Source organism: Punica granatum, chromosome 4, assembly GCF_007655135.1.
Source record: "Punica granatum isolate Tunisia-2019 chromosome 4, ASM765513v2, whole genome shotgun sequence".
In the NCBI taxonomy this organism is placed as follows: domain Eukaryota; kingdom Viridiplantae; phylum Streptophyta; class Magnoliopsida; order Myrtales; family Lythraceae; genus Punica; species Punica granatum.
This window is the reverse complement of record NC_045130.1, coordinates 27,650,119-27,656,971: the sequence shown is the minus strand read 5'-3', so window position 1 is coordinate 27,656,971 and position 6,853 is coordinate 27,650,119. Positions and strand designations below refer to the sequence as shown.

General features: G+C 34.0%; 1 pseudogene; it reads left to right on the top strand.

The window, feature by feature from the left end:
- Nucleotides 1-1,815: 1,815 nt before the first annotated feature.
- Nucleotides 1,816-5,091, top strand: LOC116203362 (annotated as a pseudogene).
- Nucleotides 5,092-6,853: the final 1,762 nt, after the last annotated feature.

Below are 6,853 nucleotides of genomic sequence, written 5' to 3'. Positions count from 1 at the left end.
TTATTATACTCTAATTATTATTTAAATAATTATACTTTAATTTTAATAAAAATTATTGAAGATTCTTATTTTAAATTTCTATAAATAAGAAAATTATTATCATACTCTAATTGTTATTAAAATAAATATACTTTAATTTTAATAAAAATTATTGAAGACTATTATTTGAAATTTAAAATTAATAATTAAAAATATTATTATTTATAATATAAGAAAATTGGTGTTTTAATACATAAGTAATTAAATTAATATATGATTAAGAGATATATAAAACAAACACCTGTAACGCGCCAGAAAAAAGCCCAGTAGGTATTTAAAATAAACTCCCCAATATCGTGTAATAAGGTCTCCTTTCATGTAACAAAAATCTATCACACCAGAAGTTGGGCGATTTTGAAAGCCTCTAATTGATCAACTCTTCACTTACTGACATTAATATATACATTGTAGATATATATATAATGCTAAATGAGGAACCTCTAATAATAATAAATTCATTAATTTATATTACAATTTATAAATTATAAACAAGATCGACTACTATTATAAAGTCTTTCTAGAACTTATTTAGAAAAAAAATAACTACAAAAATAAAAAGTAAGGGCCCGATGGCACAGACTTTAGAGTCCTTTCACATGTTGCATTAATAAATTAAAGGTTTTCTAATTTTTTTGTAACAATGCTTCAGAGAAGTAGGTTGACCAATTCATTCATGCAGTAAATAATGAATTTCACTTACAGAGGGAAAATAGCTACAATCTAGATTTTGCTAATTTTATTTTTCCAATGAATATTTACAAGTTTTACTGCAAAAATTAACAAAAACTAGAAAATTACAATGCTCGCGAATTAACAAAAAATAGAAAATTGCAAATGCCGTGCAACGCAGGTTATATGACTAGTTCAGCAGTTCTACTTTAATTCTTTAAATATGCTATATCTTTTTGTTTTTCTTTTCTTCTCCCTAAAGTTCTCTTTCCTTTTAAAATCACCCCACTGATAATCATGCGAATAGCGCTGATGCACAATCTACTTTTCCAGTTAAAAAATTTTTCACTGAAAAAATTTTGGGAGACATTGCTCTCGCAATTTTAGAAGACCGAGTATTAAATATTATTCTCTCTACCAACAAGTTTTTGAGACTCGATCTATGTTCTCCTCTTTATTAAGATGGAATTGCTTACTACTAAGCCAATACTTTTTTTTATTCCTAAACTGTTATATAAAGTTCGGCTTAATTGCTACCCAAAGAACGATGTTTGGTTTATTTTGATGTCAGCCAATAGATAATTTTTCCTTTTCTCGGTCATAAATAGAATTTTTATTGAATAACTCATCTGAGTACATGAAGGGAACCTCGAGTAGGTAAAACGGGGACAGAATGGCAGTGCCATAGTCAGAAAACTTATAAACGTTTAACTAAGTAAATTTTCTAAAGTTTAGTCAAAACTTAATTTAAACCGTCTTTGATCTGAGTATCTAGACGTCATGCCTTAGAGCTTGATTATGTCATTTAACTTGATAAAAAAGTCCAATTAATATTAACCCTAGAACATTGATTAGGTCCATACAGACCTTCCTTATAATAATATTGAACATATAATATTAAGAATGCATTCATGGTACCTTGTTCCAATGCCCAACAACTAGAGAGAGAGAAAGAGATTGCATACCAAATTAGATAGTTACATTATTATTGGCTCATTTTCCTTTACTTGTTTTTTCTCTTTGGATCAGTTGCTTCTAATGTTGAATAGATCTTCTCTGGAAAAGTCGTAGCAAGGCATTTGCATGTACATGTATATATCCAGCTCAAAGAAGAAGAAAACCCCAATACAAAGAGAAGAACTAATTAAGAGCAGAACACAAAGACTGCATGCAAATTGATATTATGGAAGCTAAAGGTCAGACCATTCCCCTCCTCACCCCTCAAAAAATGGGAAAATTCCATCTGTCCCACAGGTTGGTCACTTCTAGCTTGCTAGCTCTTAAATTCTCCCTTGATTTTTAGAAGGGTAAATTGCACTGGTGATTCAAAATATTTTACAAATATTTTATTATGGTCCAAAAAGTTTTTTCGCTACATGATGGTACAAAATGTTTCAAAGTTATTTCATGATGGTACAAACCGTCAACTCGAGCTTGACGCCATCAAGCCGACGCTGACGTGGCTACTACGTGTCACATCCTTGCTGACGTGGCCGAAAAATTTTAAAATTTTAAAATTTTAAAATTTTAAAAATAATTTTAAATTTTAAAAACTTTTAAAAATAATTTTAATTTTTAAAAAATTTTAAAAAATTTTAAACTTTTAATTTAAATTTTAAATTTTAAATAATTTTAATATTAAATATTAATTTTTTATAAAATTATTTTTAAAAATAATTTTAAATTTTGAAAATTTTAAAATAATTTTTTATTTTTTTCTAAATTTTTACTATTTTTACTATTTTTTTTATTTTTTATTTTTTTATATATTTTTTTAAAAAATTATATTTTTAAAAAAAATTTTCAAAATTTTCAAAATTTTAAAATATTTTTTTATTTTTTTGAAAATTTTTACTCTTTTTTGTTTTTTTTGTATTTTTTGAATTATTTTTTTGTATTTTTTGGACTTTTTAAAATTTTATTTTCTCTTAAATGACGTGACGCACTATGATTGGTTCCACGTAACAAAAGTGACACATAGGACGCGCCACGTCAGCAAAATGTTAATGGCGTCAGGGCCAATTGACGGTTTGTATCATCATAAAACAATTTTGAAACATTTTGTACCATCATGTAACAAAAAAAACTTTTTGAACCATAATGAAAAATTTATAAAACATTTTAAATCATCAGTGCAATTTACCCTTTTTAGAATTGCATAATCAATCATAGTACATCTGATCCAATTTGTCTCACATCGATCAACAGTCCCAATTGAACAACGGACCATTAACAAGCAACTCGTTTCTATGTATATGGCTTTAACTTGTTCATTCTTATGGCTTTTGACTACTATAAAAAAGGAGGATATAAGTACTAGAGCAATTACTGAATATCGAACTGCAAACTCTAAACGTGTGGGTTCGGACATGATTACTTTGAAAGTATAACAACATAAAACTGAAATGGTGACCTTCCTTTTTCATGTTATATTCGAAAAACGAATCAAACCTTCTTTTTTCTTGGTAACCTCAGGATAGTGCTTCCACCTCTGGGAAGATGCAGATCATACGGCCACCTTCCGCAGCCACATGCCGTTCTTTACTACTCTCAACGAGCAACTCCCGGCAATCTTCTTATCGCCGAAGCCACTATGATATGTGAAACTTCTAAAGGGTAACCTTGGCTTTCTTACTTTCCAAGAGACTGTTAAATCAAATCTAGTTTGAATAGAATAACTGCCACGACCTGCAGTACCAGTTAATTTAAGAGATCGAGCTGAGTAAGACACGATCGGTATATCATATAAGAAGAGGATATATAATTACGTGATTTCTTGAACTGTTTGAAGACTGAAAAGTATAAAATGATATCTGTAATGAGTGCAATGTCATGGTGATTTTTAGTATAACTCTAAGACTGGATTGATATATTTTACCTTGCATGCGCCTGATATACGTGGAAATGAATTAGGTTCCCAAACACGCCGGGAATCTGGACTATGGAACAGATTGAAGCTTGGAAGCCCATTGTGGACGCTGTTCATCAGAAGGGCGGCATTTTCTTCTGCCAACTCTGGCACGTTGGGCGTGCCTCAACCACCGGTATGTTTAGCCGATCTTCCAGTTCGAGACATAGAAATAATTAAGTTGATTGAACCATTTCTTCTTCTCCTTCTTCCTCCTCCTCCTCCTCTTTTTCAAATTCGAAAAATGTTGGTTGATTGTATATTTTGTTATAGCTCTAGAATTCAGAGTCTTATTCCTATTTTTGATCCGTTTGAAATCCATATTGGAAGTTGCGATCATATGTATGTTTTACTAAGTTAAAGGCTGTCGATTCAGTGCATTTTCTTATGTACAATAGCTGCTATATTGGATTTGAACCTGATTTTTCCATCCATCTATACTGCCTCCACTATGTTTGCTGTTGCTAGCAAATTACCTATATATTTGATGTTGATTCGGAAGAAAATAATATTTCTATTTCATAGCTAATTCGTGGAGATATTATGTAAAACTTCAGAACAGCAGCCCAATAAGGGGGCGCCAATATCATGCACAGACAAGGGAATCACAGCGGGTTATTACAGAATGCCCTGGTCACCTCCTCGTCGCCTCAAAACCGATGAAATCCCTATCGTTGTCAATGACTTCCGGATTGCTGCTCGCAATGCCATGGAAGCTGGTTTCAACGGGGTCGAGATCCATGGAGCAAACGGGTTTATAATCGACCAGTTCATGAAGGATGGGGTCAATGATAGGACCGACAAGTATGGTGGGAACCTGGAGAATCGATGTCGGTTTGCACTGGAGGTTGTAGAAGCTGTGGTTGATGAGATTGGACCAGACCGACTTGGGATGAGGCTTTCGCCTTTCTTAGATTTCCTCGACGCAGGAGATTCCAACCCGCAAGCCCTCGGGCTTTACATGGCAAATGCGCTCAACAAGTATGGCATTGCATACCTCCATGTAATAGAGCCACCGATGATCAATGGTATGGACAAAGTCGGAGACTTCCTACAGTCTTCTGCCAATGAGGAAGGCTTTCAAGGGAACATTCATAGCCGCTGGCGGGTATACAAGAGATGACGGGAATGAGGCAATTGCTGAGAATCATGCCGATTTGATTGCGTTTGGGCGACTATTCATAGCCAATCCTGATCTTCCTAAACGATTCGAGCTCAATGCTCCGCTCAATAAGTATGACAGGGACACCTTCTATAGTGCAGAACCCACTGTTGGCTATACCGACTATCCGTTCCTAGAAGATGATGCTTAATGCACGTCACTTTCTGCTAGTAATGTATATCTCGGGTCAAGTTTCTATGATTCTATCCTAAGACTATGGTCTATATTCTTTATTTTTGACATCTTCCTTTCTTTTTTTTACCTCTTATATTACGGTTCTTGCTGGTGATAAAACTTCCCATCAGGTTTGAACCGACATCTGGATTGTTTCAAATAGTTCGATATTTATTCCCCTTAAGCAAGGTCTTGGGTTTGAGTCTTGTGAATGAAGAAAAATCATGCTGAAAACCCAACTTAATTGGATTAGTCGGGAAGCCATTGAGCTTCCGGATACCACGATGCACATTGAAAAAAATCTTATTTTCTTTTAGTTACAATTATAACAGCAAATTACACCGTATAACACGAGATTTCGAAATTTTTTCACTGCACAACAAAAATCTTTGCAATATTACCACACAACACGATATTTTGAAAATTTTTCATCTCACAAAACACTGCCAATTTTTTGCTAATGGGTGGACAGAAATCTGAAGTAGCATAATTTTTTGGGGTCCCCGTGTAAACATGGACATTTGTGGGGCCCATTAGTTATCATGTTGTATCGTGTTGTAAGATGAGAAAAGCCAAATTCTCATGTTATGCGATGAAATCTTCCTCAAGGAAAATGCAAGCAATTATCATATTGTACCGTAAAACTTCAAATTATTGTGTTGTATAGTGAAAAAAGTCAAATTGTCATGTTGTGCTGAAAAGCCAAATATTATGCTTTAGGGTGAAAAATAAATTACCGTGCTTTACCATATAAAAAGCCAATTGTGTGAATGGGATCCACAATTGTTCACGTTTGAATGCGAATTTAAAACATTGTGCCTGGTTAGTTTTCCATCCACTCATTGAGGGAAAGCTGACTACGCGCTATGTGGGAAAATTTTTCAAAATATTATGTTGTGTGGTGAAATTACCGCAGTATTTGTTGTGCGATCAAAAAGTCAGAATCTCATGTTGTACAGTGTAATTTTTCATATTATATATATATATATATATATTAAAAAAAGAGAGAACAGCTCGAGCAAATATATGAGGCAAACTCTTCTTCCAGCTCTCTTAAGACGATAAACGAAGTTCGTGTAGCCGAAGATTGCCTACAGAGGGTCTACTTTGCTGACGAGCCAGTGTACCCTCCTAAGATATTACGGCATAGGTTTCGAATGCGAAAGCATGTCTTCCTACGCATTGTGGAATGTCTCTCAAGTGTCGATCCTTATTTCCAACAGAGGTTTATCTTGCTGCAAAAATTCACATCTACCACGCATATAAATTAGCCTACGGAGTTTGAGCTGACACCATTGACGATTACATGTGGATAGGCCGAGGCAGAGCAATTGAATATTTAGAAAAGTCCGTCGAAGGTGTGATTTTGATTTTCGAAAATGAAGACTTGCGGAAGTCAAATGTAAATGATGTCCAACGCCTACTATGGATGGGGAGGTCCATGACATACATAGAAAATTCGATAGCAATAATTGCATGCTGTGGCAATGGAAGAATTATCCAAAAGTTTGAAAAAGTATCTACATGAGTGGTTACCGTGGTGTTGCAACTATAATACTTGAAATAGTGACTTCACTTGGCCTTTGAATATGGCATGCATTTTTCGAAGTAGCTAGGTCGAACAACAACATCAATGTTTTAGACCAGTCACTGGTGCTTGATGATGTGATGAAAGGTTGCGCTCCAGAAGTAAATACACTATCAATGGTAACAATTATACCATGGGATATTATTTAACATATGATATATCCCAAAGGAGCGACATTCGTGACAATTCCCCGACTGCAAGGAGAGAAGAGACCGTTGTTGCAAAATTTCAAGAATCTCTACATAAGGACATGGAGCGCACATTCGTAATGTCACATCAACTATTACAAACGGACTTGGTGGAACATATCTAT